This window comes from Sitophilus oryzae, unplaced genomic scaffold, assembly GCF_002938485.1.
Source record: "Sitophilus oryzae breed Bouriz unplaced genomic scaffold, Soryzae_2.0 scaffold_467_pilon_pilon, whole genome shotgun sequence".
NCBI lineage: Eukaryota > Metazoa > Arthropoda > Insecta > Coleoptera > Curculionidae > Sitophilus > Sitophilus oryzae.
In genome coordinates, this window is record NW_022147048.1 from 39,955 (window position 1) to 65,116 (window position 25,162).

A 25,162-nucleotide genomic window follows, 5' to 3' on the forward strand; every position below is an offset into this window, starting at 1 on the left:
TTTACGTATATTGGATTATTTTTCTAGGATTAAAATGTATGTTTATAATTTTTGAATCTTTTGCATGTTTGTCTTTTATGGGATAGAGTGTAAAGGGGCCCACAGACGGTCAATATGTTTGCGCAATAATATTGCCCAATAATATTGTTAGTTATCTCCAAACAGTACAATGAATTTGTTCAATAACTAGTTTCGTTTTGCACTTTGGTTAACATTGATAAGAAAAAACAGGCTGCTGTTGCCATTGTTTTGGCCACTTGTTTAACAAAGAAACAAAAGTGTCGAAGTAAAGGATGAAAGATTGGTATAAGAAAAGAGGCCATGTGAACATGAACACACAACACAAAAAAAGGCGTATCAATAAAATTTTACAATAGGAAAATTGTAAATAGATATAATTTTAAGAGTTATAAAATAATAAATACTTGACCTTTGACCAGTGTGTGAGATGATCAAAATTTAAAAATTCAAAATTGTTCATGATTAAACATCAACAAAAAAGTCGTTTACCGCATATAGGGCTCTCTCCAGTAAGTATGATTTCAGAGCTTTGCGAAACGCGGGAAAGAATGAAACCGACCTGATATTCAAAGGCAGATGATTGTGCATTTTTTTGGCATTGTACAGTATTGAACTTTTAACTAATTCTTTAATTAAATTTTAAATTTCACGTAATTATGAAAGAAGACGCTGTCCGTGAATTTTTTAAGGTGATATAATGAGCGCATGTTCTTTGCAGATATACGCAAGCCTGTAGTAGACCAGGGTTTACGGTATTTATAAATCTAGAAAATTCGGAATCGACGTTACCCGAGCGGACAACCCACTCAGTTGTTAGACATAGGTGGTGGAAATTTAGAAAATTTTTATCCGAAAAAATAAGGCCCAATTTGCGCGAGGTATTTTTGCATTTGGATTTTGGCAAAAACTTTGTCAATACTGCCTCATGATCAGAGAAACCTGAGTGAAGGAACCTACAGTCAACGAATTCCGAGTCAAAAGATGATACGACATAGTCTATAGTGCTTGAACCAGTTTTAGTTATTCTAGTTGGTAAGTCAATATGCATGAGTATACCGAAAGAATCAAAAATAGACTGGAGAGACTCCCTAGCTGCATATACACTGAAATAGTCAATATTTAGGTCGCCACACAAAATTAATTTACTTTTTATAGGTAGGGTATTCAAGCAAGCTTAGCAATTTTTGACTGAAAATATGTACGTCAGCGTCAGGTGTTCTGTAAATACAAATAATATAGAGGTCAAAAGCATTATGATAAACGACGGAAAATTCAATTTTTTTTTGGATATTAGAGTATTGAACTTAGTTACTGCCGAAAAGTCGTTGTTAGTATTTTAGACATTATCATAGTACCTCCATGAGATGAGTTACTTCTATTGAATCTAAGTTAATGTAGTATAATTTTTGACAAATACAGGCTCATCCATATTTAACCAATGTTCAGTTATGGCAACAATTTCTGGAAAATTGAGCTCTTCTAATAAAAGATATAATTCATCCGTTTTATGTCTTAAGGACTGAATATTAATTAAAAAAACACTAAACCTACTAAGCCTGCTGAAGTTTTTCCGTTGAAAAGAAAGACCCGAAGGCAGAAAGATCCGCATCCACTTCCGCTGAGTCAATACCATAGACGTTGTGGAAACGATAAAGCTGGTGTTGGTGTGCCCTGCAAAACACACACTTGAGGGTTGATCATGGAGATAGGCGAGGAATAGCCGAATAGGTTTTAATATGGAAGGGTCCCTCAGTCTAGCTAGCAAATAACGCCCATTTGCCTCATCCGAATCCTGCGTCATCCGAACCACAGGCGGAGTCAACGGGTCCATATGTAGCCCACCATCTTTCCTCGCACTGTCCTCCACAACAATTTCCACATTTTTCAGCCCAAGAGACTTATAGGCAGCAATAGCCTCCTTGTCAGAAGAAATCTTAGCAGATTTGACCTCTCTCGGTATGTTTACGGATGTCGAGTCAGAGCAAGGTGGTAGACTTCGGATGTCAACAGTGTTTGATAAAACTTGTTTAGAGCCTGTAAGTACCTGGTGCTGGCGGCGATAACTTTAAAGGTCTCGTAAAAGAATTGGCAGTGACTATTTCAGTACCTGGCGGCCACATACCTATGTCCTTCAGCTGCTCAAGGTGGGTCTTGTTTTTCCTTAAATATGCTTACGATTTTTCCTTAAAAAAGCTATATTCGCACTATTGTTCCACCTTTTATATCTTCCGACGTTCTAGAGCCATCTCTATACCAGATTACTTCAGCTTGAATAGTTCCAAAAGGTATAAAGTGTCTCAAATAAATTTAAAATATTTAACATTTAAATGGTTTTCTTTTTTAAATTGTCTTAACAATATTAAAATTATAAAAACTATATAAACTAGAATATAAAATAATAACGTGCTCTGTTTCGTTCTCTGTATAAAGGGATGCTGGAAATTATCTTTTAGCGGCAATTCCGCTATAATTAAAGAATTTTAACACGTAGCCTGTTTCGAAGTTCACCAAACACAGCTAACCCAAATTGAATAAACGTAGCTTCTCCTACTTATACAAGTTGCCGCTTTGCGAAAATCGATAATAAAATTTTCGCCATTACTGTTATAAATTTAATTACCCCAAATGTTGTTAAAGTTAGTTAATAGTTTTACTCTAGATATTTGTCCACGTTACAGGGTAACGTAGCAGTTCTGAAAGACTCACAAAACCCCAATTTATGCATCTTATTGAGAAAAAAATTATTTCAAATTTTAGCTATTTTTTCATTAATTCTATTTATTCTAAAAACAACTCGTCATAGAAATTCATACATAAAAACTGCGGTGATTGTCTTATATAGCGTTAAGGTTTAAACGTATCTATTACATTATAAAGAAAACTTTCAATCGCTATACAGTGTAAGCTCTTTAATCGGAACACGCGTTAATCAGAACAGTTAATAATCAGAACACCTTAATTGCGTTGTTGAATGTTAACATTCACTGAATTTCCCACTTTCACTGTAACATATATATAAAGATATAAAAATATCAAGAGGGTCAAAATGTCAACAATTATCCACAATAGAACTCGATTGGTAAAGTAGATTGTTGGTTACTTTAGAAATAATGTAGATTAGACTGGGAGAAGTTAATCACCGCGACCTTATAGATCTATTAACTTTGATGAAATCATTATTTTTAATAGCACGACAGTTATATAATGTCATTTATCTTTACCCTAAATATATGTAAAATATAGTTCTATAATCATTCCTTTAAAACAGAAATGGATAGCTATATCCTCACGGTTAACTGAATCCTTAACGGGTGAATATGTTTCACTAACATATAATCTCAGGAGTGTTGGAATTTTGATTAGTTTATACTTAATGATGGACACAGTTATCTATCTGTACTACACATACAAGTATCTGCCAAGGGATTATGAAGGCAACACGTGTAGTGTTGGAAGGACGTTTTTGTTTTGTAGTAATAGTAAAAAGACATCGCAGCAAAATATCGATATTGACATCACAGGTCATAGATTTTAAATAATTTTTATTTTATTAAATTTGAGCGAATCGCTATGCTATATTGTGAGAAAACTAGTCCATATATACAGGGGAGCATCTTCGTTGGCAACAGGAAATACCATGTAAATTTTGAACTGTCCAGATATTATTGGTTCTTGGATAAGTTGTAAATAAGTTTTTAAAGGTCTGCATATGCTAAATACACATGCCATATTTGTCGGACTGATCTTGGACGAGCCGATTTTAAGTATAATAATAATAGCTCCCGTATACCTAGAGCTTTTAACGCCTTGGGAGTAGGCACGGTACAGCTTGCCATGCTAGAGCCGTTCGGTACAATAAAAGGAAGGTAATGTGGCTAGCATTGCGCTTCAACCGCCCTTTCCGAGTTTTTGACTTTTGAAGATATCACTTAAGCCATTTGATTTAATTAATTTCGATGTGTTCGGTTTCATTTAACGATGCCATTCTAGTCATGCCATTCAAATTAGCATTTATAGATGTATAAAATGAGATTATATCAAGTTTGGAAATTACAAAATCTTCGTTTAACTTTTCAAAATCAAAACTTAATATTTCAGAAATTGTTGAATTTAGGTACATAATCGTAATACACATAATGTGCCTAAATTCAACAATTTCCTAATTATAAAGTTTTGATGAACTATAAAGTAAAAATGAACTATTCCGACCCTGGAATGAAAGGAACTAGTTCCTGTTTTCTCAAAGGACTAGTTCCTCAGGACCTATTCCGGGATCGAGACTGTGTCCGATATAGAATAATATGCGACGGCGACGGATCGGCTAGCGCGCGTAGCCCGATGGTAGGCAGGAGTGGGGAGTGCCAGATGTACGTTATCGGATCCGGACCTAGAGGAACTAAACTAAATAAAAGACTAGTTTACGTACGAAAACGGATCGGGCCAGCGCGATCGATGCTAGGTAGGAGTGGGGAGTGCCAGCCTTATACATGTTATCGGATCCGGACCTAAAGGAACTAGAGGAACTAAATAAAAGACTAGTTTACGTATGGATCAGCCAGCGCGATTGATGCTAGGCAGGCTTGGGGAGTGCGAGCCGTATGTTATCGGATCCGGACATAGTGGAACTATTAAAAGACTAGTTCACGGGAATCTATTCAGTCGGCAGATCCGAGATATAATACAAGGCGACGACGATGGATTCGGCCTTGTCTATTGCCGCAGCCAGCGCGGCGTAATTACCCCAGAAAATTGTGGTGAATACTGTTTTTGATTTTTAGTTTGTTTTTTAAATATTTTATGGGAATGTTTCACTTTAGGTCCCTAAAATTAAGAAATATCTTATAAAACGTAGTAGATATTCTGAATTTTTAGACAAAAACAAAAAGTTTGAAGTGAGGAAAAATGCAATTTTTTGTGGAAAAATGCAATTTTTCGTAAAATTTTTGTAATATTTGCTCCAATTGATTTATGATATAGTTTTCTAAATTCTGATTTCAGTTTTTTTTTTAATTTTTTTATCAGCTATAAAACTTACCTATATGTTTTTAACATACACAATTACACGTCTCGTTATATCTCCGTACATTATAAAAATTATAGAGATCAGACTGTGAATAGTTCTGACTGACAACGAAACGCATTAGCAAGCAAAGGGGATGTCAATGTTAGTCGGGAACTATTGTGAACTAAAGACCTAGTTCAAAGAACTATTCCTCTGGAGTAACTAGAACTAAGGAACTAGTTCCTCCCAAGGAACTAGAATTCCCACCTCTACGGTGACGTGATGTTTTTTTTTATTAAAAATTGATAAATTTTATCAAAAATTGATTGGGATTGCCTCAGACCAATTTTCCATTATAACTAGTTTTGCCTGTAGGTCTATCTGAGGGTAACTCTAATTTCACAATCGAAAGCGCCAACAAATAAGAAAATATACGTATTTTTGTAATAATCTACTTATATAAAGTATCTAGATAGGCTAAAGATAAAAAAACGTAATGACACTTACCGTCGAAATATCAATTCCAGGTTAGAATTGACCACCTTTTTACAAACTATGCACTGGCGAACCATCGTAGATAGTTAAAACTACTGTTAATAGTTTTCTTTGCAATAAACACTAATAATTATTAGAAAGTTGTTCAAAAGCTACAAAAACTTTCAACTACCGCAGAAAACTCACAACAGCGCGCTGTCAAGTATAAGTTGAATGAAAACAAATGTAACCGTCAAATGTCAGCGTAATTCCTACAGATTTCGACAATTTCGCAATAAAGATGAATCCGCAGCGATGCCGCTAGTTGTCATTGTAATTTCCCTAATATTTAATTAGAAAACTAAAAATAATTTCAAAGGTATAATCCTGGCACAATCTATGTATGTTAATTAAAGTTATATACTTATACAAATATTTAGTTTAACGTTTCTATAGGTACCCAAAAAAATTTGGAACTGGAACCGTATTCTATCACATACCGCGTAAATCTGTCATCATCGATTTTTGCGGAACACGGTTCGTGATTGCGATAAAATGTAAATTGTTTTGTCTCCCTTTATTTAGATGTCTTTGGTCTCTTCTCTGATTTGAATTTTACAATTTTCTGCGCTATTTAAATCCGATCCAGTTTATTATTTTGCTGGTATCAAGGACAGGGAGAGTTGCCCTAGGCGCTTGCGGCCTGACGGACATCTTTACACCCTCGGCCAAGCGAATAATTGGCGCGATAAACACATTCACATCGGAAGGGTTATAAATACGACAAAGGGTCATCACCATCAGCGAAAAATCGATTGGCTGAGTCTTTGTTTAGTAATTGCAGCGGGTGTTGTGCCAACAAACGATAACGTATTACTTACTACTATAAAATATATTGGGTGAGAATTGTGTTTACAAAATATCCACTCAGACAAATTAAAACCAATATAAAGGGTGGTCGTCCGAATTATATCCGGAAAACTTCGGCAACATATTCTCATTGTAGGGGCTCAGAGAAGGTGGTTCATATACTCAAGTCAAACTAAAGTCAAAAAAAAACTAAAAAAAAACGTAATATCTACGAAATAAAGAGATCTACCGAAAATTGAAAGAGAGCAATAATATTGAAAAAAAGACCTTTAATTTTACTTTGTTGCATTTTTTACATATCTTGCTTAGTTTTTGAGATATATCAAAAAAAATATTTTTTTTTAAATAATTTTCTTTTTCATTATTTTCAACTTTCTTCCAAATTTTTCGAAATTTGGAAAATTAAAAATTCGGATTTTGGATTTTTGGATTTTTGGATTTTCCAAATTCCATTCGAAACCGCTTGAACTTGCAGAGCCCATTGTTAGTACCTGAATATAGCCAACTGTACATGTATTATGCTTAGTTTTTATTTTTATGATTTTAGTCATAGATTTTGTTGTTAATATTTTTACGAAAAAATGAGGTGACCATTTTATTTTTATGATAACTCCTCGAGTTTTTGAGCCAAACCAAAAGCGTTTAAAAAGTCTTTTCAGGCACTTTAAACGGTTCAAGGCATCTTGATTCGGTTACAACAAAAAATTAATCTTTTAGTTATTTCAAAGGCTTCATTTTTGCTCTATATGAGTTTTGCGATAAAACGCAAGGTTTTCGAGTTATTTATAAAAAATGGCAGAAAAATATGCAGTTTTTAGATGAAAAATCAATATTTTCAATTCTAAATAACTAGGAAAATATTAATTATCTGAAAAAATGTTAGAGAACATTTTTTGCTTGGAATTCGCCCCTTTATTGATTTTTGCAATTAAAATGGGTGATTTATTTTTTATCCCCGAGAAGGGCACTCAGGGTGAAAGCACACATTGGTACTATGTAACTTTTGTTTCTTACATATATCTCTATTTACTGTTAAAATTTCACATCAATCGGTGCAGGTATTCAGAATTCGACTCTTATTAGTAGGGGCTCCACCTACCTGTTTAACTGTTTTGATTTTTACGTAAAAAAGTTCTCTTGGTAAGAATCGCTACAAGCAACCGTTCTAAAGATATTTGGAATGGAATTAGTCAATACACATGTCATTAATGACAAAAAATTAATATGTTGCAATTAACATTTTACCAGCACAATAAAGCTTTTGTTTTATTAAAGTCATTAATTTTTAATTTTATAAATATTTTCAATAAAATGACAAATGCACGATTTTAATTTAGTACTAATATTCAAAATATGATTTGCGGTCCTTCTTCAATAGTTTAAAGCTCGAACGACATGTGTTTAAAAAACAGCATCACCCACCGACTAATACAGCGAACGGGAGACGTAATTGCGGCCGGAAAGTTCGCTGACCCCGGCTCGCGTTCGGCGGCGTTCAAGATGTAATCGCGCTTAAATCATCGCGCTGTCGAAATATTTTTATTTTTAGCGTTTAGAGTAGGTCTTAGCGTTATCTATAAACATTATAGCGTTTTTTAAACAACTACCACTGCGAACGGCAGATTTTCATCGGAAATATTTATATTATAAAAAAAAAAAAAAAAAATATTTATATTTATTATTATTTATAAGAAAGTAATACTATATTATATTATATTAGAAAGTAATACTATTACAAGACGTAATGTTCGCAAAGAAACCAAGATCCAAATCATATTTTAAACAGGTGGGACGTGCATCTCTGTACTGTCTCTCAGCTATGCTGTTGGCCAAAACAACAAGAGGCCAGGATGAGGACACCATGAACCAACACAACCGTAACTACTGACTAGGCTTAGAAATAGGAATGAAGCAGCATGGGGCTTAAGCTATATCCACACTGGGGCACTCTATACATAAGATAAACCATCCCTACATGGGACACTCGTCCACAGGACATCCGTACATAGGAATAACTACCCGTACATAGGGAATCCAACCATAGGACCCTAAAAATACGAAACTCGTGTTTAAAACCTACTAAGATAACACAATAAACCTACCTCGAAATACTTCCGAGGACTCAATAATAAACAAAAGAACTGTCCTTTCTTCCATTTAACATTTTGGAGGACAAAAGAAAACCAACGTGTCACCAAACACCAAATACGAGTTGAGGCGAACCAATCCAAAACTTTACCCTAAAAATACGCAGTAATAATATCGAATCAAAAAAGATAATATCTCATTTTTACCTGTAGCTTCGAAATAGCAGCTGATTCAGATTATGCAGCAAGATTTAAATAATTACCATTTCTAAAAGCCGGGTTCACCAAAAGTGAGGTTAAAGCGCAAAGAGGTACCTTGAAACGATCTTGACAGCCCTCCACAGAAGCAGTGAAACGATCACAGGGTTGTTGACTAGCGAACGTAAAAATTACGCCAAGCGTTTCAAATAAAATATCAGGCCTGAGCGATATGGAATCCGGTGATGATAAGCCAGACATCATATATATCATATTATACAAAGACATGTAACGAACTAAAAACGTTACAACATCGACATAATTATTTGAATAAATTTTCTGAGAATTTTAATTTATTATAAGAGATCTCAGTGACTTTTTTAAATAAAAAACGTACTTGGTTTGGGTTTACTGAATAATACTCTAAGGTATTCCGCCTATGCAATTATAAACCATATATTGCAGAGGTACGATTTAGGGACCGGTTCGGTTTAATCGACTTTCCTTTATATTTTGGATTGAAATACTCTTTGATTTATTTATATAAAATACGGTAAATTAATTTTACCCATCAATATTATAATATTATCCGATAAATAGCAGAATATGACAAAATCGAGTATAACAATTATACCAAAGTAGAAATAAATTATACTTGATGAAATCCATTAAATTATTATTGAATCGGTTCGATAATATGCTTTTTCATATGCATTACTTTATTAATTTGCATTGAAATGATTAAAATATTATACTAATTGACCGTATTATATTTTGCATAATATATATGATTTGCTATAAATCGCTATGAATATTTTTACAAATCGTATGTCCGTATTGCATTATATTTATTATATGCCCATAAATATCTACATATTAACTATAATTAAACAGAGAATTAAACATATTAAATAATAGCATACTAAATTGGACATACCTGCGAATTTCAAATTATAAAATGTTTATAACGGTTTTTGTATCCACAAAGAATTAATATACAGGGTGGTTCGAATTGTGTTCGCGAAACTTTCGCTATATATTCTGCTGCTAAAAATATGTAAAATGGTTCGTAGGTATAAATTTGTGTCTTAACTAACTAACTCTCACTTTATAATTTTTAGTTTACGATCTTCACAATGTCTAAAACACAATTAAAATTAATAGAATATTCTAGCAACAGCTCGCGTTAATCAGTTGTATCCGTAGAGAAAGCCTAATATTTAGCTTATAAAACAATAAACTCGTATTTAAAGTAAAAAAAAAGTATTTTTATGACAAAGTAACTCAAGTTCAAAAATCGCAAGCCTCTCTAGACACTGTATAAGCTTTGGGAACCTGTCTAAAGAAGAATAATGATCTCCTTCCAGTCATTACTGAGATGTACGATATTTTGTGGATCACATTCACAGCCTCCATACCAGTTTGTCTGATGGTAGACAAGAATCTTTATTCCATTCCATCAGGGAAATGAAGCAAGATATTTTCAACTTGTCGTCTATTTTACTGGATAATCTTCTTCTTCTTCTTAGGCCGCCGTCTCCCTTCGGAGGTTGGCGATCCAATTGTCTATGATGGTGCGTGAAACAGCACCTCTGAAAATTTCGATCGATGTTCTTCCGAACCAACTACGCAGATCCTTCGACTGGACAATCATGATGAGTCTATTAAGGTCTAAATTCATGATTCATCAAAGGAAGAGTTATCAAAGGAGTTGGGTGATTTGCGTTTGACCCAGACACCAATTTTCATCCAAATATCGGCATTAGTTCAGAAGTTATTTTGAATAAATCGAAAAAGAATCAAATTCTACACCCTGTATCTCATAAACAAAGCATTTTAGAACATTATATTTATACGATTTTTTTTTCTTATTTTTATCTGCCGAATAGAGGACAAAGTTTCGGATGTAGTACAGGATGTCCCATTTCCGTCTGTTCAATGGGGTTTCTCGTTTGTCGAGTAGAGATACAAAGACGCATTTTTCGCGTCACTATGCAACTTGTGGAATAATTCTACAAACAGAAATTTCACATCGAATAAATTATTTGATTGTTTTGATTACCAAATTAAAGCGCCCGCCTATATTCAAAAGATAACTAATGTATTTTTTATCTTGTTTATGAGAATAAGTATATATTATATCATATTTTTAGAAAGCTTATGAAAGTGCAAATAAAGTAAAGAAATTTTCTACAGGGAATCCCATTTAAAAAAAAAAAAGTTTGGGTCACATTTCAAGAATGACAGCTTCGATCAAAAATTTCGTTATGCCACTGAATTCTAACTGAAAAGCTCTATGGGACTCAGTTTTCACCTTTTCGAAAAGTTATAAAATAACTGCAATACGAGAGGAATCCACAAAAGTAACAATTTCAAATTCGCCCTATATTTCAGAAACTAAGAGGGACAAATATGTGTGTAGCTATAGTATAGTGAAGTAAAAACTGCATCTTTGTGTCTCCACTCATAAACAAGAATCCTTCTAAAACCACAAAAATGGGACACCCTGTACATAGAGTAAATTAAAAAAATATATACCTAATCGACTATTGCTGATCTAAAGTTAAAAATACAATGGATCGCAAATAAATCTACCACAAAAATGAGAATGAAACTTGGGCAAAAATATGGGACCAACTCATTTATGATTAAACAAAAATTAATTAGTCTGTCTTATGAGTTTTGTTGAACAAACTTTGACCAGGAAGATATTTATTTTATTAAAGCCCACACACAAAATTTCCTTCTAAAAACCAATATCCTTACTGGTCTTTGATATTTAATATTTATTGTCGTGGGCTGAAAATAACAAGCCTGTCCAAAGAAAAGCGCTTGCCTTTAACCAGAAATAGTAGGTTATTACAAGAAAAACATTAGATTAAAAAGGAAACTACGAGGATTTTCTAAGAAAATCAATTTTCAAAAGTTCAAGTTCAGTAGGTAATCTTGATTGGTAAACAAAGCATCGCATCTCAATTTCCTCTTTAAGAAATCTTGTGTTTTTATCAGAGACATTGTCTAAAGTGTCTTTTTTAGTCTCAACAAGAGATTTTTGAAAGATGGCCTCAGAATATAGATTAGAGGGATTAAAAAGGGATATGATGTAGTTCAGTCTGACGTCGTTAAGTATTTTGTCATTATCAGATGGGTCAGATGTCAAACCCAAAGGCGGAGAATGACTTTAGCCGAGCGCTGTAAAGTAACGAACTCGTGAACAACATCTTAGCAACTTAACAACAACAAGTTCATAACTCTCTTTGATTGTTACATTACCAATCAGTACAGAAATGTAACAATTTCAAATTCGGCCTATATTTCAGTTGTAGTAATAGGAGTAATAGACTAGGACAAATTTGTGTGTAGCACTTTTAGTTTCCTAAAAATGTAGTACAGGGTGGGTCAAATTCGACGCTTTTAAATGGAAACACCCTTTTCTATAGCAGATAGACGAAAACTAATATCGGTGTCTGGAACTCAATTTTCATCAAAAACATGATGGTGAAAACCGCACATCAATATCTGTTACCGTTTAGAAGTTACAGGGTGTTTTTCAAAAATGTGCATTTTTAACAAATCGCTGTAACTTTTTTGCTGTGGAAAATTTTGTATTTCTATGAAACCATTTCCAAAGCACCTTTTTACGTTGAATTTAATAGTATAAGTATAATTTTTTTTAAATTAATAATTTAAAAGTTATCGACAGAAAAATTGATTTTTTATTTGGGACACCCTTTATATTTTTAATTAACCGAAAAGAATTTAAAATTACCTTTCCAAAAATATAGCACACTTGATATTTTGCTATATTCCCCTTCGAAATACAGCATTTTTAAAAGTTCGCCACTTTTAACTAGTAAAGTAAAAAAAAAAGGTGTTTCCAATTAAAAGCGTCGAATTTGACCCACCCTGTACAGTGAACTGAAAACTGCATCTTCGTATTTTCATTCATAAACGAGAATCCCTGTAAAATGCACCAAAATGGGACACCCTGTACATGTAGTTAAAGTAAGAGTAAATTAAAAAAACATATATATACCTAGTCGACTACTGCTTATATAAAGATAAAAAGTCCATGACTAATACAATGGATCGCAAATAAATTTATTAAAAAGAAAATCAAAACTGGCAAAAAATATTGGACCAACTCATTCATGAATAATTGAGTTCGCTCGGTCAGTGATCGTCAGCCAAACTCATCTCTTCTCTCTTGTTCCACCCAAAACAGCGATAATTAACACTACGAGGATAGAGTCTGTTGGTTTTGGCTTTCTTCTCTCTATTTTTGATCTCGATATTAGTTTCTGCTGGGGCGGAAAATTCTATAACGTGGAATTGCACTGTTTGTCTAGTAGGACTATGTTAGGTTTGGTAGCCGGAATTCGTATTATGGTGGGAAATGCGTAATTCCAATATATTCGGCTAGTTGCCATTCTCCACCACCGCTTCAGTGTCGTCCGAAGCAAACTGTGCTCTCGCCGTCTCATCAATACCGTATTGGTGCCGTAGATGGTAATATAGGGGGGAGGGGAGCACACGTAACGTTGCGTTGTGCCGTTGGATGTAGGTGGTGGCAACGTGTACAACGTGTTGTGGCAAGCATACAACAGATGCCTGATGCATCTGTTGTTTTCAAGGTGTTGTCCACATGCTCTGCAGTTGGAGAATTGGCTACGATAGAAAAATGTGTTAATCACACCATCCTGGCAGGCAAACAAGAATCCTTCCGTTTAAGACTATAAACTAGCCGACCTCAAGAATGAAAATGTTTGTCTTTTAGATAGTGGAAGTGCTTCTATATTTCTGTAGAATACACCATGTTGAGGTCTGTTGATATGATCATCTTAGAGCCTCCCCTTGTTCTGCTATTATTATCATGGAATTAACGACCTGTGGTTGCAGCTTTGTGACGGGTACATCATATCTATCTGCTGTTTTAAAAAAATACTTCGATGTTACACATCTTGTGATCTCGAACAAGATGCAACAATGGATCTCTGCTACCAGTGACTTTGCAAGCCATCCCCAAAACAAACCGATCATGTAAGTAATCCAAACTCAGCAAGCCTCGTCTTCCGTGATGACGTGGAAGGTACAAACGAGAAACAGAAGATCTTGGATGAATTGATCTTCTGAACTTCGATTGAGGTGCATCATCTTACGTGTGTAATATCCAGATCCCGCAGTAGGTCACGTCTCCACTTCACAACACCGAATGAGTAAAGGAGAACGGGAACCGCCAGCACACACACACACACATACTTGTTGCAGTCACTTTATTAATTCCTGGTAATTCGGATTCCCACATTTTTCTTAAACGCTGTCTGTATTTTTTTGATATTTTGAGTTCTGCGTCTGATGTTGATTGACTCCAAGATAAGTATATGTTTCACCTATTTCGAAATGTCGTAAAATCGATCCATCGACAAGCTGCTCATCTTGCTGGTTGTTTCCATATCGACTCTTATCTAGCCTAAGAACTGTGCACTTATCGAGTCCAAATTCCATACAAATATCTCTCGAGTACTATTGAACAATCTTAAGGTACAGTTGTAGGTCTTTCTGGCTTGTCACATAGAGCTTAAGATCGTCTAGGTAAAATAGGTGGGTAACCTTGGGTGTTCGATTTCCAAGTGGTCCACAGCTGTAGCGACGAGTTTTCGTAGTCGAATCGATTATTATTATCGAGTTATTTTATGAGAGAGCAAAGTTTCTCAAAGATAATTGCCCGAGGTTATTAACTTTTATAATTTCCCGTGGTACAGATATTAGATAATTTTATTTCTTACTAAATTTGGTATATTTTGTCCCATTTTAAAACGACACAAATGTGGCATTTGGTAATCTTCCGGTATATTTGTATGAACGCTGCTGAACTTTGCTTGTTGGCACGTTGCTATTGTATTAAATGACACGTTTATAAATTGACGGTGGTTATCAAAATGGAGGAAATATTAAAAAAGCCAAAGGAGCACGACAGGCGTTACTTTCACATAAAAGTGAATCCATTTACCAAAAGGAATATAAAAGATACCTTTAATGGCTGGGACAGATAAATATTGTAGCAGAGGATGTCGATGAGTATTGTTCTTTTGTAAATTTATTATATTGTAATCGCAAACCATTTTCCGATATACAATCCGGTCATCAATCATATGGACATTGACAATAAATTCTGTAAACCTGACTAAATGAAATTTTGGCAAAAATGTTTAAATTTGTTGTATAATTTGAGATGCCGAGCAGCTCTTTATTTTACTTTATAGAGCAAATGATTGTAACAGATATTTGATTTAGATTAAAGCTGCAAAAATTAGTTTAAAGCGATTTTTATTATTGCCATGTTGGTCACATTGCGACGCGATCAGTATTGTTGTCGTTTATTATCTGACAATTATCCTAATGTCAGTCAGTATTTTGTATAATATCTTGTTGCTGTTGAATCTTTGAGATTAATTCTCATTTTTTGCCGATTTTCATAGTATTTTTTAAAAATTGTACTTTTAAGAACTAAATTTTCGAGTTTTTGTATTGCATTTCTTGAAATTGTGTGTTGAGAATATGCCGAAGCATTTAAAGAGTCAAAGCAAAGAGCTTGTAGCTTTCCTGATAAACTATTTTGAACGAGAACGTGACAATAAAGGTCTTTTATTACCCTTGAGTACAATCAGACATGTAAGTTTGATTGATAAGCACATTATAGTCTGTCTACGACAAGATCCTTGACAGATGTGTCTATCATTTTAATTCCAAAGTAGTTTATTTTATTTTACAAAGAAATAAGTTGGTAGAACTGGAACGCATAGCAGAAAATTAATATATTTAAAATTTGGCTGACAACTGATTACTTTAAAATATTGTGAAAAAAACTGTATAAAACTGAAAAAATGTAATCGAGTTATTTTATATAACAAAACACGGTATGTGATAATACAAAACAAACAAGAACAAGACACCACATACCAAAAAATATAAAAAGAACTATTTATAACTTCCAAGCTTCATGAAGCTTCCCGCATTTATGATTATATTAATATAGTTTCGATTCAATTTATTTTTGATTTCAATTTATCAATATAACTTATGTACATGTACAAATTTGTAATATTCGACAGGAATAAATAAAACAACATAAATCAAAAAAACTATTTTATTAATAATAACACTTACCAAATTTTATACCTTAAAGGTTAATTAATTAACTTTAATCTTAATTTTTTTTAATCCAGTACCTTTTGACATTATTTTTCTGCAGTACTAAAATCCATTATTTATCTATCGTATGATGTCGATATTTTACAGCTACTCCAGTTTTTAGTATGTGTTTAGTATGATCCTTCTACCATATACGAGATGCACTTATCTACGACGAGATGGTAGGTATACAAACTTTATCGATGGTAACTTCATTGGTGTATAAGACGTTCTGCCTGGGCAGCGATTATTAACCATAAACTGTGCTCTGGGGCTACAGTTAATTTTCACTCGATTTTTCCTCCACTTGACTTCAAAAGACACAAAACACACGTAATAATACAAATCAAAATGCATCATCTTCCAAAACGCAGGGTATTTGACAAAAGTTGACACAAAATTATAACCTATAATTTTGTAAGACTTTGACAAGCGTTAAAAATGACAAAAATCTAAAGGCGAGTTCATACGCATCGGCGTCCGTTTAGCGTTCATCGTTCCGTCAAGCCAATAAAATTGAAATACGATCTGTCATTTTTTAAATAAACCAATAAAACTGGTTAAAAACAATAAGACACGACGTATGACGGATTTATATTTAAACCCATCCATAGTTAACTTAAAAATTATTAGAAACTTTTTTTGGTAAAATACATAGATTGGTATGAGACGGCATCTGCTTTTCTTCTGTCATCGTCTGTCGAAATCTTACCTGAGTAAAAAAACAGAGTATATACCACCAAAGATATTTCTACGTTAGTTTTTAGTAAATTTTGTGATTATTAGTTTGTTCATTAATAGCACCCTCTTGTTATTACCTCTTATGGCGTTGTAAGATATGTATCAATAAATAAATAAATAACCCATAATAACGCTTAGAATAATCTTCATAACGGACTAGTTTTTGCCAGTACGTAATAAGTAAAAGAAGCTATAAAAAAATAAGTCAATTAATTACTAAACTATTAGTTATTAAATTAAAAATAAACCGTAAAAATATTTAAAAAATGATATAATAAATATATTGTTTGGTTTGGTCAATTTTAAATTAAGATTCATCTCATAAATCCATCACAATCTGGCAGTGCTGTCGCCATTGCTTGTCACTCAAAGTTGATCACGTGCATCGGAAATTGTTTTGCGATTACCATATGTGCCATTAATGATATAAACAAATTATTAAGGTAGTTAGATGAGTGTTTAATATAATTACTCAAAATCTATATAATTACTCTAACTTCATGGTTGTTACCTATAAAATGTAGAGGGAATTATGGCATCATCCCGGAATTTCCGTTAATAATGTCCCAAAGGAGTTATAACTCTATTTATAGTTAGTTTAACCAAGAGGGTATAAGCTTATATTAATTCATAAAGAAATAAACTGTATTTTTAGCTTCAGTGCAATAATTTCAAACTTAAATGAATTTTCAAAATATTACCAATAATAGTATCCGTCAAATTTAAATTTAAATTGTTATATTAAATATATAAAGTATGAGCATATTTTAGTTCTCTAGCGACTCTTGCGCAAAGTAGTTTGTAACTAGAGCAAAGACAATTTGCATTTTAAGAGACAATTACGATAATTGCAAAGTTCAGCTTGCCATCGTTAATATTTAAGCACGTTAATTTTCTGCCGTTTACATTACCTAAAAAGATTTAACACGAATTTATCCCGTGGACTGATGGAAATTGTAGACTATTATTGCATAACCCTATCTAATCTTGGAGCTTTGAGAAGGAAATACTTTTTAATTTTTAGCTTCAGCTAAAATTGACAATGAAAATTGACATTTACAATGAAATTGTCAATATCTGACAATAATAAAATTTGATTTTTAACTGAAACGAGACGCTTTTGTTGTGATTTTACGGTTTGATTCATAGATAAAAGAAAATAATCTACTATTAAGATAGATATGAAACTTAATAGTAAAATTTTGGGTCAAAGCGCCCCTCCGTGTTTTTAGTGGAGACTACGTTTAACCCAGCGCCTTCGCCTTTTCTGCTGTAAATGTTTTTTATGTTTATATTTGAATTCAAAGGATTTATTTTAAAGTTACACTGATATATTAGTATATCAGCGTAACTTTAAAAAAACATAAGAATATATATATTTTACAATTTATTTTTTTATTTATTTTACAGAGTTTCATGTAAATGATCGTCGTTCATGATAATGAAGTCGACTGGCTGTCTAATGAATAGACCGAGATTTATAGATTTTAAAGCTAACGAAAAAAAATCAAACAACAAATACCGTATGATCGAAAAAAAATGGCGTCCAGTTGGCTTGGAAATGACGATCGATGACATTTCCAATATAATTTTACATATAAAATGACAGCGATCCTCATTTCATAGCCATCGCTGACGCCGTTTTTATTCGATCATACGGTACATACCATATATTTTTCTTTTATCTAAGATACATACCTTATCGTCTTTTGGAAACACGTACATTTTTGCAGTTTTGTTAGTTTCTTTGCAAGATGCAACACAACGAGAAAACACCATTTTTACAGTTAATAAATAATAAAACTATTTCTGACTATGATATTTAAAATTTAGATGGATAGAAAATTAAAAAACAAACGAGTATTTGCAAACGCAGACCCAAATTCAATAAAAATCAAGATTTTTCCTGCGAAAATCATGCTTTTTTCACTGAAAAGGTATTTTTTGATTTATCAGCAGTCATTGTCAAGTTGACAATATACAGGGTGTTTTCGAATTAGTCTAAAAAAATTATGGTGTGATTCCTCATGGGTTCTAAGTCCTCATTGGGTCTAAAGTACTTCCTTTCTGATCTACAGGGTGTTAAAAATTAAAAAAAATCTATTTTTTTGCTTAACATAAATGGTACACCACTGCTTTTTTAAAGAAAATATATTTTTTTCTTGACTGGCCATCCTCTTTCAACAAAATTGATCTTTTGCGTTTTTCTTGTTCATCAAACGGTTGTCGAGAAAAAAATAAATATACTTATTAAGAGCCCGCCTTAAGCCGTTTTCTAACATTTTTTTATTTTTTTGATTAATTAGGAAACACCCTGTATATGTATATCTCACAGGCAACCAAATAAACTAGTAACCTCTAAAAATTATTTTTCCTACCACTAGTGACGTACCGTGTTTTTAGTGTGTACTAAATTATTTTATCAAAATTTCACCATATAAGTTTCCAGGCAATGGGTTTGATTTCGTTTTGATTTGTCGAATTATTGTAAAATAAATTCCGAGGGGTAAACCGCAGAGGAATTATGGTGTACACTATTAAGGAATTCTACAGGAATTCCAAGGAATTACGAGGAATTCCAAGGAATTCCATAGGAATTACTAGGAATTCCAATTATTTCCGTAAGAATTCCAAGGAATTCCAAGGAATTCCAAGGAATCCCTTAGAAATTTAGAGGAATTCCACAGGAATTAAGAGGAATTACAAGCAACTTTATAAAAAATTAACGAACATTAGTAAACCATAAATACTATAATAGGTAGTACTAAACTTAAAGAAAAACGTTTTGCAGGCGATTTTTTACTATCCGTTTTTCTTTTTCGCTTCCAAAATTTCCCAATATCGAATATCTACAGGTTAGATATTCTTTTAATTTAATATTGTACCCTCGATTATATATCTAAAATATTTTCCAATAGTACGGCCGAACCACCCCCGAGAGATCTAGTTATAACGTTCCCTGATTTCGCCATTTTAAAGAAATCCTCATAAGATTTTTTTATTCAGTACTCCAGAAAGTGTAAAGTTGATTTTTTCATTTCCTCGGAATAATACCTAGGTATATACTATAGGAAAATTAATACAACTTTAGGTGCACTTCATCAATGATACCATGCGTAATCTTATGGAATTTACTGGTGATCGTATTATGACGTGCAACTGAAGTTTTATTAATTTCCTTTCCTATAGATACGAGTATAACTAGGTACCTCTCATTTTCAAAAAATCCCGAGAAAAATTAATTTTAATAAGTAAGTGCCGACATATTTCCAGTATTTTTACCTCATGATCCCCTATTGGTACTAAAATTTAACTAAAAAAACGTAAATCTCGTAATAGTACTTTTTATTGTTAGATCTAGTACTTATAGAGACATTAGACATTTATAAAAATCACCAGAAAATTCATAGCGGAACTGCGAAACCGAGGTGGCAACGCTGGTTCAGACTGAAAGAGTTACCGAGTTCGTACCAAGGAATTCCAAGGAAGACCTTGAATGATTGACCTTGACCTTGAAGACCAGGAATTCCAAGGAATTCCGAAGGAATTACGAGGAATTCTGAGGAATTATTTGAGTAAAAGGAATTACGGTGTACACTTTTCCCTCTGCGGTTTACCCCTCGATAAATTCCTAACTTCAGATTTTTTGGCACTATTCTGTTTTAGACAAAGTTTTTTAAAAATGGTGGGACAATTTGTGCTTTGTATAGACTCTAAGTTATTTTTTATCATGGAGTTTAATTGTTGTACACCGGCTTTCCGAAGGATACAATGGTAAGTAAATTAAATATATCTACTTATACTTATAGATTTTGTTACTTGCTAAAAAAAATTAAGGTACATGTAAGGAATTAACGCGTTGCGTTATATTAGTATGATCAGCAGATGAAAAACTAATTTAATTTGTTTTTATTTTTTCAGGTCTCAAACGGAAACAGACTGGGAATCTTCCCTACACCAAAATTATATAGCCGTTTCCAATTCACTTGAAAGGTCACTTCAATACGCTGATGACTGCGCTCTAGTTGCAAAAACGTTACAGCAATTACAAGAACTGCTGATCACATATACCTGGGCATATGAGGCTTTGGGCCTTAAGCTGAACATCGATAAAACTAAAATCATGTGCCCTCCCCCGGAAATTCATCGGAGAAGAACTATCGGAAAAGGCCAATATTGACTGAAAGTCAGCATAGAATTAGCAGCGCCTAAAGAACATTCTAGAAATTAAAAGAGAGGGTTGTCTACAATCATGACTTCAGCACAAAAACGAAACTTGCAGTGTACCGAGCAATAATAATCCCCACCATGTTATATGGAAATGAAACCTGTATACCTTACCGCCGGCACCCGAACGCATTAAACAAGTTGCAACAGAGACACCTTAGACAACTCTTAAGAATCCGGTGGTTCAATCATGTCTCAAACGTATCAGGCCTTGAAAAATCTATTTGCGAGAGCGCTAAAGTCATGATTACGAAATCCCGATTAAGATGGGCTGATCACGTATGCAGAATGCAAGAAAACCGCCTACCGAAATATCTTCTTTACGGTCTAGAGGGTAAGAGGAAATCGGATGGACAACTCAAAAGATAAAAGGATATTTTCCATGAAAACTTACGTCACGGTGCCAGTATGATTCATATTATTCACAATCAGGTCACAAAAAGAAATTCCTAACATGTTTATCGTAATTTAGAATTCAATTCAAGAAATTTAGAAAACAGCCCAACGAATAACAAGTTCATTTTTGTTTTGTTTGTTTTCTTTCCTGTTTCTCTGTTTTATTTGAACCACTGTTTTACAAAACACCTTGAAAAGCGCACATTACTTTGAATACCTTTCTGAATGAATATATGTTGAGAATTATTGTCTCTTATCGCCACTTTACGAACTACGTTATAGTGACTTAATCTTAACTGTCCGCTCAGCGCAACAGAATATTCAAAGAAAACAAGCCTTAACCTACGCTGGCCGTGAATCACCTCGTATATTATTTCCAACAACAAATGGATTTAGGATCCATATAGACATAAAACTTATCATTAGTTCTTTACTCGTACTCAATTATTTTTCCAAAGTTCAACAATCGTAAAAATTAAGAACTAAATTATCAACATCACATATATTTATTCAGCTTTTAATTAAGTTCTATAAATTTGCCAAAAACGTAGTTACCACCGTTACAGGTATTCAGAAGTCCATTAAGTAAATAGTTATTAGTTGAACAATTCAATTTAAATGCCTTTATGTTTTACTAATAGACAATTACTTCAAAAAATAAAACAGTTCAAGCAGGTACATTTTTTTTCGGTTTGTCCATTCTGTTAGATGTTTTTTTGCTGGAAAAATCAGAAACCATTTTACCGTAGCCAGTTTTGGAGGGAATTAGGTTTTTGTCAGCTTGTTATAAGTTCGGTACATGTACAAATGCCGGAAAATGAATCCGCAAAATCGATAGACCGAACGTTGCACTTTAAAAATCACGCAGAATAATCTGCTGCATCGTTTGATTGGCTTTGTTTCGGGCATAAACCTTAATTGTGTTGCATAAAGCCGGTCTGCACCGGTCTCATATAGAGTTCACCGCTGATATCACAGTATAGTCCTATTTTTAAATAGCTTTTACAAATTATAAAAGAGAATGATTATATCTTTGGTTGAGTCAGATTTAGTTAATGCATCCTATTACATATCATCTTATGGGATTAAAGGATGATAATCAATAATTATTTATATTTATATTAAAAATAATTTATAATTAATAATCAATAAACTACAAACAAATTTTGTTTAGATTAATTTTGATCCATAGAGCACATAGTATGTCACTCTGATCGCACTTCGCTTGGGCAAAACGACACTTTTGTTTAAGAAAACAAGGCTACAACTGAAGGAGTAATGCTCCAATCCTACACAAGTTGGTGCAGTGCATTGGGATAAGAGACTAGGTTCGGACACTGAAAGGAAACAAATAGAACAGGGTACATAGGGTACATAGGTACGGTCCCTTAATATTAAGGTTTATTAAGGAAAAATTAGTATAAAAAAGGAAGATACTCAATAGTACCGGGTACGGGTGTTCCACTAAGAATAGCTCTCGGCTGTATCTCGGAAAGTATTAGCCGTAGGGCTTACGGAACAAAATATTTGTAACTAAAGAGGCTATGAGAAATTGCTGGAAATTATTTTCAAGTTCGTAAAATGGCCGCTAGGTGGCGCAACTGCTATGGAAAATAAAAAAATAGATTTTTTACAGAATTTGCTTAGATAATGGGTACTATAAATAATAGCTTCATAATCTTCAGTAAATTTTGGATTTTTTTTGTTAGAACTATTTTCCCCTATCTGCTAATATAAAGTGGTAGGGGAAGGTTAGATCTATCTTTTTTTAAATGTTAATAACTCCGGACTGGATGATCAGACTCCAACAAACGAGGGCTCCATTTGAAAGAGCGTTTCTTACTCTATATTATACCATAAAATAATAATAATAAGGTTTTGAACGTAGACGCTAGGGGGCGCTTTCTTACAATTTAACAAACATAGCGCGTTTTTTTTTCAAAAAAATCAAATACGATGGTATGTGTTATTTTAGCTGATAGTAAAGAGTAGTAAAAGCTTAAAAAGTCAGCGAAAACAGCATCTTGATATCTTCTTTCAAACCGAAGATATTAGCAAAATTATAATAAATACCAAAAAATAAGCCCTTAATTACCTTATTTTTACAATACAGTATCAGTAGTCCTCTTGATTAGGCCCATTCTAACCAAAAAATAAGATAGAAACAGTTAGTTTATTTTAAAATCGACGAAATACCAGAATACCATAATACCAGATGTATTAATATCTAATAATTAAGATATTGATAATAGCCTTGTTTATATATTCTTAAAGTTGACCACAGTTCTTAAGTTCACCATGAACAGAGTGGGTCAAATTCGACGCTTTTAAATAGAAACACCCTTTTCTATAGGAGATAGACAAAAACTAATATCGGTGTCTGAAGCTCAATTTTTATCAAAAACATGATGGTGAAAACCGCATATCGATATCTGTTACCGTTTCGGAGTTACGGGGTGTTTTTCAAAAATATGCATTTCTAACAAATTGCTGTAACTTTTTTGCTATCGAAAATTTTGTATTTTTATGAAAACATTCCCAAAGCACCTTTTTGCGTAGAATTTAATGGTTTAAGTATAATTTTTTTAAAATTAATAATTTAAGAATTATCAACAGAAAATTTGATTTTTTATATGGGACACCCTGTATATTTTTAATTTATTGAAAAGAATTTAAAATTACCTTTTCAAAAATATAACACACTTGATATTTTGCTCGATTCCTCTTCGAGATATAGAGTATACAAAAATTCGCCCACTTTAAATAAGTAGGCTTTGAATGGCACCGGCTGTAATGCAAAACAATTCTAGCTGTGAGCATCAATTAAAACGAAAATAATATTTGCTATGAGAGATGCAGAATTTTATAACAATTTAAAATATATTTAACCAGCATCAACACGTTTAAACTATATCTGATGACAATAAAAATAAATAGCAAACCAAGACAAGAGATTTTGCTGCAGGTGTTCGACCGTCTTCTGTTATATCGACCATCTTCTGTTATGGACAGACAGGGCCGTTTCTGAACATTTCTCGCGGAATTCATTAACTCAGTGGGGGTGAAAGATTCCCTCTCATAACTGCTAAGTATTTCTAATTCTTGTCTAGATTATACGGAAGAATAAGGAACCTTTATTCTTCCGCAAATATATCCATAGGATTAGATCCATGGGCACTAAGTCAGGTGGCGTCGACCGCCAACGGCTGGGATCTTGGTTAGCTCATCAATTGTTCTTAAAATTCTTCTTCTTCTTCGAGTGCCATGTCCTCAACGAACGTTGGCTATCATATTGGCTATTATAATTTTGTTGGCAGCAGCCCTAAAGAGTGCTGCACTTGATTTTTGGAACCAATCCCGCAAATTTCGAAGCCACGATGTGCGTCTACGACCAGGTCCTCTCTTACCCTCTATTTTGCCTTGCATAATCAAATGGAGGACGTTGTATCGTTCAGGGTGTCGAATAACGTGCGCAAAATATTCTAACTTCCGGATCTTGATGTTTTTATTTATTTCGGGTTGTTTGGACAAGCGACTCAAAACTTCCTCATTACGAACCTTGTCAACCCAACTTATCCGCAACAACCTCCTATACACCCACATTTCAAAAGCCTGGAGTTTCTTTAGCAATGTCTCTGTGAGTGTCCAACTTTCCGCCCCATAAAGTAAAGTGGAAAATATGTAGCATCTTGTAAGTCTTAACTTTAGTTCTATGTTAATATTTCGACTACATAACACTTTCTTCATCCGATAGAATACCGATCTAGCTTTCTCTATACGTTGCTTGATTTCCTTGCTCATATCCCAATCGTTATTAATGTTAGAGCCCAAGTAGGTGATATTATCAACTTGCTCAAGGTCGACTCCATAAGCTGTTATTGGTATCGGATTTATAGGATGTTTACTAACGGTCATAAGCTTAGTCTTTTGAGTGTTAAGTTTTAACCCATACTCA